This window comes from Agelaius tricolor, unplaced genomic scaffold (assembly GCF_023055355.1).
Source record: "Agelaius tricolor isolate 1412-34295 unplaced genomic scaffold, bAgeTri1.0.p SCAF_3, whole genome shotgun sequence".
Taxonomy (NCBI): Eukaryota; Metazoa; Chordata; class Aves; order Passeriformes; family Icteridae; genus Agelaius; species Agelaius tricolor.
Genome location: NW_027269263.1, coordinates 42,562,791 through 42,577,795, shown reverse-complemented (window position 1 = coordinate 42,577,795; position 15,005 = coordinate 42,562,791). Strand labels below are relative to the sequence as shown.

Below are 15,005 nucleotides of genomic sequence, written 5' to 3'. Positions count from 1 at the left end.
CTCTGTACAGCTCTTTGTGACTGTACATCAGTTGATAGCCAGCAGGACTAGGTTTTCAGATTAAATAGTCTTAGTATAGTATCATAAAAAATATATAATGGTATAATATAATACAAAAATTATATAGATGTATAATATATACAATGATAGTATAATTTAAATTATTAAAATAATGATTAAAATTAATTTAAAGAAATAGTATCCAAACACAGAAATTGCTATCCAAGTTGACCTATAAATACACAGATCTGTATAACTACCTGTTGTGCATATTATGATAATCATATTTTATTGCTGCAACTCTCTAGTATCAAGTGATAACATGTGTATAATATACAAAAAAGAGATTATTCCTAGTTGCACATCAGACAACAGACTCATTTATATTTTCCTAACAATTCTAGTCACAAGAATCTCAGAAGTTGCATAAAACACATTGACTCAAATCTGCTGTTCTAAACATTTTTTGATATACCCACATACATACAGAGACTTTAAGAATAAAACTATTTTCTCACTAGGTACATACATGGAGGAATGGGCAAATCTCACAAATACCAGGTGCTATACTGAGTTTGCTAGTTGTAGTTGAACTTTAGGATCTCAGCCTTCAAGAATGACTTTGGCAAACCAGAACAGATATGAGATAAAGGATTACATTTGTTTTATGTTCTGGAGTGGAAGGAATTTCTAAGGTACTCCAACTCTAACACAGGCTGAAAGCAGGTCAAACTCTGAAGCTAGATCAGGCAGCTCAGGATATGTTTTGATGAATTTTTTTAAATCTTTAGTAATGTAGTTTCTGTAATCTTCATGGATATATTTTTTCAAGGCCTCTAGTGTTTACAATTATTAAGACTTTTTTTTTTTAACTTAATACATTGCTAAAAATTCTGTTACATCCTTTTGATATGCAGTTCCAGGTGGGGTCTCACCAGAGTGGAGCAGTGGGGGAGAATCCCCTCCCTTGACCAGCTGGCCATGCTGCTCTTGATGCAGCCCAGGATGCAATTGGCTTTCTGGGCTGGGAGGGCACTTTGCCTGCTCAGTGCAGCCTCTCATGCACCCCAAGTCCTTCTTAGCAAGGCTGCTCTGGATCTGTTCCTCCCCCAGCCTGTGGTGATACAGGGGTTGCCCTGACCCAGCTGCAGCACCTTGCCCTTGGTCCTGTTAAAACTCATGGCATTCCCATGGGCCCACTTCTTGAGCTTGTCCAGGTCCCTCTGGATGGCATCCCATCCTTCAGGTGTGTCAACTGCACCTCTCAGCTTGGTGTCATCTGCAAATTTGCTGAGGGATCCTTTTAGCTGTGTCAGAGATGAAGGAATTAAATAGCACTTGTCCTAGTAAAAACCCCTAAGGGACACCACTTGTCTATGATGTCCACTAGGATCCCTCGCTGTTGACAACTACCTTCTGCATGCAACCACCCAAAGGTGTCCCTGCCACACCAGAGGGGTTGAAACTAGATGATCTTTGAGGGTCCCTTTCATATTCTAAGAGTCTATGAAATAGAAAATATAAATTAGAATAAAAGTTTGAAAGAAAATGAAAGCTGCCATAAAACTGTCTTTTTTATTTCCATAACCCCTCATTGTCTGCCATTTATTTACAATCTTCTGACATAAACTCATTAAAGCTTTAGATTGACAAAAAGAAAAAGACAATTTTCTCTGCACTGAGTCAGTGTAATCATTGCAAAAAAGATTACTAATGCAGTTTTATACCTGTAGATATGAATTCAGATTCAGAAAATAGTTATTTTCTTGTACAGCTCTGTATTGTTAGCATGAAAATTCTTTGATTAACTATTACTTTTGGGTTTTACTTGTTTCTTAATGTTTCAGTCACTAAGTGAAGTTGTCTATAAGAAATAAGAAAAGAAACAAAGAATTAACAGAAAATAGTGAAGATTCAGGACATTAGTAAGTGCTGCAAAAAACTTTGGAAATGGTTCAAATTTCCTCTTATTTTTTTCCCAAGCAAGGTACTCATCATATACATATCAGATATATAACATTCTGAGAAAGTCCATTATTTATCCCATTATATAATTTCATTGTTTAGTCACAGTCTATTAACAATTCAAATATGTTTAATCTATAATGTGTCTAGGAAAAATTTAGAGCCAAAATAAAATCACTTCTAGATGTGGATGCACAGATAATTTCTGTCAATAGGGTTCTTCCTACTGTCTTCCATTCATTTGAAGTGAAAAGCTAAATAATTTCTAGAGGTTTCTCAACCTTCTTGAGTCGAATGTACTGCAAATTAACTATGACATGATGCAGCTCTATAGTGCATTGTTAAGGAAAAAAAAGAAGAGCATTAAGACTTAGGGGGCTTCCTAAGGAAAAATTGAATTAATGAAAATTATGGGGTTTGTTCCCAGACCTATAAAAAATTTAGGACGAATTCACCAGCTAACTTTGACAAGGGGAAAAATCAATATAATACTTAGAAGAACCATTGGCAGAAGATGCATCTAGGGTAGCTGGAACTATGTGTGGCATCACATCATTAAAAGAGTCTGTACTTGAAAGCACAGTGCAATCTAGTAAATTCAGGAAGTAGATCAAAGTCTCTGCTGCCAGAAAAGACAGCTATGCTAAATCTTCCATTTGGGGGTGAGTGTACTAGGCACTGTAAGACAAGAGTAGTGACCACTTATTAAGGCATAACAAAGGCCTTTTATTTAAGCCTTTGTGATCAGCTCTCACTTAGATCCTTCCCTGAATCTTCTCCTACTCCTGCCCATAACCCCATTTCAGCTCAGTTTGTGGCCATCAGTCCTCACCGGCTCAATGGACAGCTCCTGCAACTCCCAGAGCCCAGCCCATAAGGATTGAGCAGGGGTTCACCAGCCCTTCCTGTACCCTGATATACCCTGCCACTATTTCAGACAGCTATCTCACCAGTTTTGGGATTCAAGTGAAAAAAGACTATTTAGAATCACAATAAATTAATTAAATCTTAGCCTGGCAGGTTTTTTTAAAAACTGGGAGAGAAATTATTTTATTAGTCTTTATTTAGGCTTCAACAATTAAAATAAATAGATTTTAAGGGAATATATAGACATGCCAGTTGGAAAATAGGGAGCTCAGAAAATAAGGACATTTAGTTTAACGATAATGAGTTTAGTTTAACTCATGCAGATATAGACTGCATCATTCAGAGGTATATCACTATAACTAAAGAAATAATGCTGTAGTTACCATTCATAATTTTCTAAGGTAGATAATTTCTTTCCTAGCAAGAAATGGGAATGAGTGGGATAAAGTCACATTCCCTAGTTTCATGGCTCTTGACACCAGCTTTATACCCCAAATGTTTTTAGTTTTATTCTTTACATCTTCCCGCTGTTATTTAGTATCACTTTAGAAAAGCTTGAAGTATGTTGATAAAGATCAACTATTAATAAACTGATTTATTTGTATTGTATTTGTTTCATATTATGCAAGCCAGGAGCAATAACACTGAGGTCAGATATTTTAGAGTAAAGAAATGACACAGAAATTAATGCAATCAGAGGAGGAAAAACTAAGTCTTGTCTCTCAGAGTTTGCTAAATAATCTTGTAAAATATCTCACCGCAGTGGTTTAGACTGACATGAATCAGGTAGTGACTTGATTTGCCTAACATGAAAATATTCTGGTTTTTGGAAAAATATATTCTCTTTGGTTTTCATGGAGTGCCAGGAACTACGAAATTGTGTTTTCCACTAACTTGGAGCACATAAAAATTACTACACAGTAAAATTTCAATCACTTTGTCCCATGACTTGGTAAAGTTAAATGAGGCAAGAGCAGAACTCTGACAGACCTTTATATCTCCGTTTGCTTATTGTAGCAGCTGAAAGCTAATAATGAGTGTTAAATAGCCATGTGTAGACTTGATAGCTGACATGCTAAACATCAAAAGCCTGGATCTGTTTCTTCTACTAGAAATGATTTCTGTTAATGATTCCCAGGTCTAAGAATACAACTGGCAACTCCCAGGCTGTCCAACTTATTGTCCATGCACAAAATTCACAAAGGACAAAACAACCACTGGTGCTTTCTGTGTTTGAAAGCTCAGGTCTAAATCTTATGAAAAAATTCCTGCCATTCAGATATACTTTTCTGAACACTTTTTATAAGGTACCTATTTTGCATACATCATATAAATGTCACGTGCATATTTGTGAATGAACATACATAAATGTATTAGTGCACTGCTCTGTTCTAAGAAGCACAGCTGAAGAGGGTGCATAGCCCCAGTTAGGTGGTCTGGACATACACAAGACCTTTGTAAGGTTTCTGATGGTGAAATGCCTACCTACGGTCAATAACTTCAGAGCACATGAGGAACTATGCGCATGTCTTGCGATGGGATGAACTCAAACCTCTCAATTATTAAGCAGAAGGTGATTTTAATAGCTGCTCTCTTGTGGTCTAGTCTGGTAAATGGCTTTCTTTAGACCTGGAGTCTGATGTGCTCATTCACAGCAAGTTCTTCTGGGGACTTGGAAAAGCTAAAAATAGTTCAACATGGAAATATGATTGGGTTAAGCAGTACTAATTTTTCAGGAATACCATAATTGACTATTGACAGCTGTGTAGTGTAGTGAGCAAGAAATCTGAAAAGATCTTTGGAACCTAGGAGTATGAATCGAATTAGAAAAAGACAGCACTAGATGAAAAATAGAACAGTCATCATCAGGTGAAGATGAAAAACATAATGGAAATTTCCATGGGAAAAAATCCAGTGAAAATGGCTGGGGTATAGACAGCTAGACTGAGATAAAGTTATGCTGACTATACTGGCAGAAAAAATGCATAGACTAGAAAAATCAAACAAATAACTTTTTTGATTTATTTTTAAGAACTCTGCCCTACCACATTTTGGGGAACACCTTGTAAGAAATCAAATACCTATCAATCAAATATCAAAAATTACTGGAAAGGAAGCCTTAAATGTGTTTGAATAACAGATGGGTTGTCTCAGAACATCCTAAGTTTACTCAGAATTGTGAGTGTAATAGATTACAACAGCACATCAAGGAGCACAGAAGAAAATTTACCTGGCAAGTTTATATTACAACAGAGTTATTTGTTATGAAAAACAGCCCTTTCTACTGACAGTATGAATTTACACTCTCTCCTGAATCCTAGAAGAAAATATCTGTTTGGTATTATATTATCACCATTTTTTCTGATATTACCCTTTGTTTATTATTTATCATGACATCTATGGACCTTGCTCATAATCAGGTCTTGAGAGAGCACTATACAAGCACAAAAGATCAAAAACTAATGTTCCACAGAACTAGTAGATTTTCTAACTTATCTGAGTGGAAAGAGAGAAGTCCTTATCCTCTTTGCACAGTAAGACAGGACATGAAAAGGATGGCCCCACTTTTTTGCTGTTCCACAATCTTCCATCCAAAAGTGCTGAGCAGTTTTTGCTTTCTAGTCAAATCCCAGTTCATTCCAGTTGCTTCTGCACCATGTCTTCTGCACCAGTCATATCATAATCCTATTGATATAAAACATTAATGAGCTGTAGCAAGCATGGATTACTTTTTCATTGAGCCTTTCTTTTCTCCATGTCTATTACAAACATACTTACCATCTTCACATGACATGTCTATTTTCTTTGCAAAAAACCCATATATCCAGTAGCTAAAATCTTCCTGTATTTTTCAGGTACCTCTGGTAGCTATTATTCTCATCCAGAAGCACAGTTCCCTGGATGGAAGTTAACCAAAAAAGCACTTGGCCACACTGACTATCTGCCACATCTGCATCCTGCAGCTTCTAGGCCCATATTTTAAAGCCAGAAATACCTGGTTTTTAGCATTTGCCACTTTTGACAGAATATTCACAAAGTGCCTGGCTAACTAATCTGATTTGTTGCAACAGATCATTTATTGTTGATGAATAGAAGATTGATATATTTGTGTCCCCCAAAGTCTTTATAGACCTGTGCAAGCTTGAGTCCAGTGGTTTTGGTCTGCCCTATATCTCTTCCACCCTTTCTAGCATATCTCCTCCTCCCCTCCTTGACTTTCATACATCTCCTTTCTACTCACAATATTCATACAATGAAATCCACTAAGGATATTTTGCTGAATTAAAATTCACTTCTCATTAATGTGAATAAAGCTTAAATGAATCATTTATCCTGCAGTATTTACTGACTTACAGATAATAATCTTGCATTACAACTAATAGGTAAAGGTCAGCTTGCATGATTCACTGTTAATTTGTTTTCATTTAAACTAATTTACTTAGAATTTGTACAGCGTTGGCTCCCTGAGGGAATGCAGCAAAAACTATGACCTGATGACAAGTAGAACCATTAAATTATAACAGAATTATTAATAAAAGAGTCTTTTTATAATTTGTTAAAAATCTTGGGAGATATTAGCAACTTATTTATGTAAGATATGGAAAGTACGTCTGTAATATAATTGCATATAAATTAAAAATTTGCCCGGGGAGACTGTACAGTGGTCATAGTTTTAAAATGATTGGCAGATACATTAACACTGAGTGCCCCAGGAGAAAGATAATGAATTCTGGGTTTTGATATTTTTTTCTGATTTCCAAGGAGAATATCAATGTGTTCTTTTGTTTGTGATGCTTGACATTGTCATAACTAGTTGACTTAAAAATGAAGTCACTTACAATGCTGGTCTTGTTAATAGCTAACTGGATTATTTTGACTTCCATTTAGCTTAGAAGACAGAGCTAGAAAAAAGAATTAATAACAGTCTCAAGAAATATAAAGAAACTTATTTCAAGTACATGTAGATAAGATATTTTGGGTGTCATTGAATCTTTTATTAGGATATAGCTTCTTCACTTGTTGACAGGAAAACCAAAGATATGCTTTATTATGCTTTCTAAATGAGATGCCCTAGCTCTTTGATTTATTTATTGTGACATGAGAAGTAATGTATTAATTAAAAAATCTTGCCAGCCTAGATCTGACCTAGGTGATCTGACTTAGATCAGGCTGTAATCAACTGAAGTCTATAATTGATTTATAGACTTCTGCATGACTGTAGGATGGCAACTCCAGATGCCTAAAAATAGGCAGAAGTGGTAGCTCAAAACACTCTTTTATTTCCCATTAACAAGACACTGACATGTTTGCACTCTGCTCGCTCATCAAACTTCTTCACTTTGTTAAAATATTTTTTCATTGTTAAAAAAGTAATATTTGGACATATTCTTAGATGTCACATCTTATGACAGCAACAGTTTATGCTCATCTCTAGTTAAAAATATAGTTACTGATTAACACAGTTCTTAGTAATACACAACAGGATGCACTGCAATGTAGTGGGAAGAGCAGAAAAAGAACATTTAGAAGACCTGACATCCAATTTCTTGGAACTGGCACATGCTGAATGTGCCCTTAATACCTTTTCAAACATGATATACCTGATATTCTATTTTATCACATGCTTATAGAAATCAGTTTAAATTTTATTTCGAAAGCTCTCCTCCAAATTGTACTGTAAGAAATGAGAAGCCTTATTAATCTCTAAATGCTTATCTTGTCCATTTTGTCATGTAAACCCATTAGTGATAGATCCTAAATTTTATTCTAAAATATCATAATACCCAAAGTAATCTACCAACCCTTTGAAAGATATTGTAAAGTCTAAATATTTGGAAGATTCCATAAAAAATTGCTTATTTAATAAACAGTTAATTAAACATAATTAAACACCTACTCTCTGTTTAACTCAATATCTCATCTCCTTTGAGGAGCAATAGAAAATGGTCAGAGACAAATCCTTAGCCATCTGCACCCAAAATCAGTAGGGGCACTCTGGCAAAATAAGTCCCCCTGAATTTTTGTCTTAATGAAATTTATATTTAATTTGATATCTGAAGTAGGTATGGTATTAGGTGATATGACTCTGGAAAGTCTCAATATAATTATAAGCTTTTAATATCCTTATAATCTTTTCCATCTCATGTCTCCCACCTTTTTCCTGAACAATGAATTTCACAGTCTTAATATATTCACTGGAAAAATCAATACCTTAATTTTATGTTATTAGCTATACAGAAATATCTACTTTATTATTTTTAATGTCCTTAAGGACTGAATTTTCCAGAGAGGGAACATTTTAAAGTAAACAGTAAAATTATCGCAAACAGTAAAATTATACAAATAGGTTTTATGGAATTACAATTGAAGCTACTAATTTTCTGTCAACTCTGCACAGTCATCTACAGCAGGCAGTTTTATGTCTACTGGAAAGACCTACAACAAATATTATTTATGCAATAAAGAATTCAGTACTGTAAATATTGCTTCCTTTGCTATCTTTCAAATAATTCTGGTTTGATTTTTATCACTTAACTAGTATTCACATTTAATCAACAATAAAAAGTTTCTATTTCTCTAAAATTGTTTTAAAATTAGAGACTATATAAGAAAATTAATTTTATAGAATGAGTTTAGAGTTCACATTGCTTTCTTTTTATCATTTTGGGTATAAAACTATGGCAATTTTTATTACGTTGTACTTTTCAAATCCATCACTAATGAAGAGTAAATCTTGTTGATCAAAGCAAAAAGAGGGATTTTACCCTGTTTAACAAAGTAAAACCAGGAGAACTTCTGTCACAATTTTGTGGATACCTTTAACAATCTGTATATCTCCATTGCCTTGGATTTGGGTACAGATCACCAGTTTTCATAAATAAAACCATATCATGGAAAATTTAATTATCTAATTCTGAAATAAATGAAGTAAATGACAAGAAACTTCTAGTGAACTAACTCTAAAGAAGTCAGGCTGGTTCAGTAAATTGCAGTACATCCCCAGAGACTCAGGTATCAACCCAAAGAGCAGTACAAGGAGAGAATTAAACACCCAACTGGATAACATTTCTAAATGAAGTGCATATTTCAGTCAATGAAAACGAAAAAGTGTCTATTTATACAATGCTTTTTCAACAGGTTTCTTTGTTAAATTAAGGAATTCACAAGGGTATTCTGTAGCTCTGTAGTAGTAATGGGCTTCAGAAAAAACATTGTGTTCAATATGTTCTGTGTTCTTTTTAAAGGCTATATAAAAATAAAATTTTAGGAGTTGATGTTTAGGAATGTACTATCATTAGTTGCTATATTTAGGTGAGAGGGTACTGAAAAACACATATCCTTTAGCACACACCAATACCAAGAATCCTCCCTTAATCTGTCAGTTCACGAGAAAGGTTGGAGGCTAATTCAGGGCTAAGGAAGACAGGATACCTTGATTCGAATTGGAGATGACACTTAAAACCTTCTGAATTGTTTGTTGTCTCATACACAGTATTGTGACTGTCATTACTGCATTTTCCTGAAGCAAGGAGCTTATGTGTCAGCTCTGAAAAACTGAGGTGCCTTCCTGAGTGGTACTGAAGATGAAACAGGGAAGGGTGAGCAGCAGCTCTGCAGAGCAAGAACAGATCAACAGATTACCATGCCACTGGTTAGAGGGAAAGATCTATCACCAAAATAAAAAGGATTTATGGACTTTGCAGAGAATTATTTGCATTGAAGTATTTACTCTTCTGGATGTTCACTAATGATTATTTTGCCTCATTGCACAGCAAACAGCCTTAAAAATATAAAGCATTTTACATATTCTATTAATGGATTTTCAAGAACTTGATTTTCTTGTTTTCTGTGACTAGTAATGGAGTCATCTTGAAATAATTTTTAAAATTAAAAACGAAAAAACATCAGTAAGTATCAGCTAAAGTAAAGTTAAGACTGCACAAAATTGGTCCTGAAAGCTGAGAAATACGTTGATACTATTGAATTGTGTTTGAAAGATGACCCAAGAGTTAGGAACACATGCCAGTATTGAAAAAGTACCCTGGCATAACTGTTTAGAACTTTATTACAGCATTTTTACAGGACTCATAAATGCCTTTCCAAATACCTTACACCATATGTTTGCTTCATATTGCCTATAAAGCTCAAGTAATTTATAAGTCTGCCACTTCTCCGTAAATTGATGTTATGAGTGGCTTAAATTTGTCTGATGCTGTGGGAAAAAGCCATTGAATTTTATGTTCTCTATTTTCTGGATGAGCACATCTGCCAAAATAGGTTGGTCCAATGAGTTAATAGAGCTTAATGTAGTTTATAGGTTGCCATTGAACACTTCTAATTTTGAGATGGGCTTCACTCAAAAATCAAGGCTACTGAAGAGGAAATGGTTTAAGTAATTTAAATGCTCCTGCAACCTTCAACATTCTCTGATAAGTATTTCTGAGGTAGTCTATTACGGAGAAAAATTGAATACAGCCAAATGTGTACAATAAATACAGAGAAAAAATATGTAATTCCACTGAAATCAGGTGGCTCCTGGGCTGTGAACTACTCACCAATGCTCAATTAACCAGTCACAAAAAGTGCAGCACCAGGAGCTGAGTAAAACCAATTCTGGATGTAACAGAGAATGAAGAACAAATATACAAGTGCAAAACATTACATATGGTGATTATGGATGTGAATTTTGAGGTACTGTGCACTTGCAGGCCAGTAAGTAAAGCATGACAATAAATGTAATGCAGGGCAGATCCCGGAGGGATTAGAAAGAAACCTCAACTCATCACACATTATCCGCACAATATCATCCTCATCGCTATGTCCATGAAAAACTTGGAATGCCAAACATGGCCATAACCCTCCCTCCCTCACGGCCTGAAACCATTGATGAATTCTGAAATTTCTGAAATTCAGAAATTTTGATTAGATATATCAACTTGCCTGTATAAAATATGTGTTAATATAATGACAACTAGTCTAAAAATAATTCTTTTATTAGATTATTAAGAATTAGACCAAAACTAAATTCTTCCTTGGCATTCATAGTCTGGTACTTTGGCTCATAACAAGAGTCTCACTTGTAGGAATTCAGGCAACTCTTTCTGTAACTTGGGTTCAGCAAACTCAACATGTATTATTACAACACTTTGGACTAGAGAAACCTCACAATAACAGTTATTTTGTGTGTGTATGTGCGCACAAAATAACTATTATTTTATGTGTCCAGAGAGCCACAGAGCACCACCTGGAAGCTAGGAAAGATTTGAGACAGGTGCCTTGTATTTCTAATGCATGCTCCACTTCAATGCAGAGCGGGCCCAGTCCGTGCTGCATTACTTGGCCTGGGGACCAGGGCTCAGTCTCTGGGTGAGCACAGGGAGAGCATACACTGAGACACGGCGATGGAATCCAAGCTGCCAGTACTGGCAGGATAACAGAACCCACCTATGCCCAGATTCAGATCTTTGTGAATGAATCCACTATCTCTCCTGTCTTCTGATTATTCCAATTTTAAGTTCACCAGAGAATAGCCTGTACTGCAAGATCCTTGGCACTGAGGGATTTTGATAGGGATTGAAACCTCTGAATGCTACTGACACATAACCAAAAATAACAATGGAAAATGACACTCATGAAATCAAAAAAAGCAGGTAACATGGGAAATACCACAGCCACATATAAAAATACAAAAATTGTGGTTCAAATCTATTTTTCAACACAGTATTTTCATTGTAAAACATTACATTTGTAAGGAATTGGTATGGAATCTGGAAAAAAAAACCAACAAACCAACCCAGAAATAAAAATCAGACTTCTGTGTTGTGATTCAGCTTCTCGGTATCCTTTTGGGTTTTGTCATAGGAGTGGAATAGATTCCTTTTTTAAAAAAACCAAACTGACTGCTCCAAGGCTTTAAAGAGTGAATTCTATAAAACCCAGGGACTTTGTCAGTGTTACTGAATATTTTTTTTCATATATTTGCATACCTTTTTTATTTCCCATTTGAGAAGTCTTGTAAATCCAAAACTATTGCTTTGTTCCATGTTCATTCTGTATTTTATGCATTTTAATTTTACCAACTGGTTCTTGCTATTTCATGTATCTGAATAATTTTCTATGCATATAAAGAATTGTTGTATATGTGTAATGTAGAGTGACTCATTTTTCCATTTAAAAAATTGTCCATTCCATTGACAAATATGTTATGCCCAATAATTTATAGATAAAAGCGTAAATTTTTTGTAAGCAACATTTTTAGGGAATATTTTTTAAAACAACCCTGCTGTCTAGCTTGTTATACAGGGCAACTAACAATTTTCATCTTCTTTCAGCTTTCCAAGCATTTTTGGTTTTGACAATTGGTTGAAACACAGAGAATTAGATTGCCATTAAAATGCTAGTGTAATTGGTCCAAGTCATTCTCTCTTGTGATGAAAACTTGAAAGGAGGCAATCTTTGTAAATTCTTCTTCGGTTAATATCTCCATCATCATTGTTTCACAGGGAGCTGCATTTAGCTCATTCAAGACACATGAGCTGCAGGCTTTTAAGTCTATATGGAGGTCTACACCATGTACTTACTGGAGCTGCACTGCAATACCCCCCTTTTACATAATTTCTATAAGGATCCCAGGGAAAAGAGAAGGGAAAAAAGAAGATAATACAATTGATTGTAGTAATCCATATTTACTCAAATATCTGGGATATTTGCAAATATCTGTCAAGGAAGAAACCCTTCTTGATTAACTGCTAAAAAGTTAGGAAGATAATAGATCATTAATGAATATTATTTGTGCTTAAGGTAGGAGTCCAAAATGGAGAGACAATAATGGAAGCAGGGAAGATCATGAGGGGAGAAAGGGGTAAATTTGCTAAAGTATACCAAAGATCATCTTATTGTATTGTAGGAATGAATTGATGAAAAACTTCAGAAGAACTAAGATGAAATACTGATATAGATGATAGATGATATACCAAGTGCTCAAAACAATAAAAATTTTCCAGGAATTGAATAAAAAAAATCAAACATATAATTAGATTCTAAAGACAGCTAATCATGATACCTTTTGCTGTCAGAAGGCAAAAAATAGAAGCAAATTTTGACAGCACATCAGTGTTTAGTGCTGAGGGCTGCTTCTTCCAGTAATTCTGGGGTCGGGTTTTTCTCCTTCTTGGCCACTGAAGCCCTTCTGAAGGCACCTGGGGTCTCTATGCCAGACTGATCAGCCCTTTTCTGTTTAAAGGTTCAACCAGTTTGCTGAGAGCGTTTCTCAGACACACACACACAGATGCACAGACACAAGGAAGACAAGGACAGCACATGCAACACAGCCAGGCACAGAAAGGGTGCTACATTTAAGTGCATCCACATGCAAAACTGATAAAACATCAGTACAGACAGCAACTCCTCCTCTTCAGCTGCTCTGGACTGAAGGTCGCTAGTGAAGGCACCCTTGCAACATTTTCTAGATTCACAAACACAGTCATGGATCCTCCAAGTATGGTATGTCCCTTCTACCTGTCCACCTTGCCTGCCCAGATCCTGTGTCTCTTACCTGCTGCATGGGCTCCCTACTCACTGGCCAGCTAACACACAGACTTCCATAATCACAGATCTCCCTCAAGTGCCAGCCTGCCTGGTACCCCTGCAAACCCAGAGCATCCTACTTGTCCTTGGTCCAGCTTGAGGTTTTTGAGTCAACCAAACACACACAGGCTCACATCAGGTTTGGAGAAGATACAGAAACTTACACAACCAGCACCTGGCCCATGGGCTGAGACCAATGGTCTGTCTCCAGCTGCCAGTGCAGAGCCCCTCACTCACCTCACTCTACCCCAGTTCCTCCAGCAGATGACACTGGGACAATGGGAACAAATCCCATTCCAAACCCAGTGACTGGGTCAGGACCCCCATCTACTGCTGTCTTTAGCACTGAGACTTTGCTGCCTCCACTTGATGACAGGGAGCTAGCACCTTGAATATCCTAATTCTTCATCTTCTTCTTGTTTCCCCCTTCTTAGCAATTACAAAGTCCAGTTGATCACCTCCAGAGCTGTATCTGGACTCTTTTGATGGCGCCTCAACTTGTAACTGCAAGCCAATCTGTCTTTGGCTTAACCTCTATTATCCCTCATCTATTAGGGATGTTTCTATCTAAAAGTTTTTTTTTTTTCGCTTCCCCCTTTAATGTCCCCTTTGCAGTGAAAAGGCCTTTCCTTGGATAACTTAATGAAGCATCTTCCTCTGAGCTTCTGAACCATGCCACTTCATACCATGAGCTTCATATCATTATTTTTAAAAAGTGACTGGAAATATATAGATTATCAAAATTACATATCAAATATCATGTATAGAGTTTGCTTTTTTATTTGGTAATGGAAAAAAAATCATATGTAAAGAAGCATGTCAACTCTTGTAATAAATTCCTTCCATGTATTGGAGAAATCCTCTGAGAAATCATCCAGAAAGGGGAGGAAAAGATGGAACTTGCATATTTTTTAAATATTACTGACTGTTAAGCCCTGTCCCTTTATCACAAATGATCTTCACAAGAGAAAACACTGTTCACAATTTCCTTTTTCTTTGTGCTGTAAAGCATGTGGAAAGAAAGGAGTTAACAGCTCAAATAGTTATATGCATAAAAGGTATGTGAGACTCTTGCTTCCACAAATGTCATCTGAAATGGAAAGAAAATGACACACAACTTCAGTAACATGCTAAGGGTGAAATATCTTTTATTAAGCTGTCTACAGAATGAAGCATCAGTGAAATGTTTGACAGGGAAGAATATGTGCTAAGCAATGTTGTCTGACTGATTTTTAAGACAAAATGAAAATCCTTTTTTCCAGAGAAAGCTGATGGGAAAATGTTCTCATAAACAAAGATCAGGCCGTGACATTTTATTTGTCCTCTTTTTTCTCCTTCACTTCTTTCCATACAGTACAATCATCTTTCTAGAGAAGAATTTTTGAGATTCAGCTTTCCTCTAATTCAAAATAAATTCTTGCAAAGTGATATATACTGGCAGGACATCTACAGTAAGAGTAGTACAAAGACAGCTACTTAAGAGAAAGGAGAACATAATTAGACCATGAGATAATAAAATGGAACTAGTTTGTGAAGATGTCTAAAATTGCACCTCACATTAAAAAATCTCTTTCTTCTGATGGTGC

The 15,005-nt window shown here is 35.8% G+C and overlaps 1 long non-coding RNA gene across 7 annotated transcripts in view; it reads left to right on the top strand.

The window, feature by feature from the left end:
* The window catches only part of LOC139588371 (uncharacterized), a 130,204-nt gene that overhangs the window by 88,454 nt on the left and 26,745 nt on the right, over positions 1 to 15,005 (top strand). Inside the window, exon 7 of one of the 7 annotated variants that reach the window (XR_011678657.1) lies at positions 5,688 to 9,317. The exons of the other annotated variants lie outside the window; for them this stretch is intronic. This is a non-coding gene — a long non-coding RNA (uncharacterized lncRNA). Of the gene's footprint in view, positions 1 to 5,687; positions 9,318 to 15,005 lie in introns of those variants that run through there. 7 annotated transcript variants of the gene reach the window in all.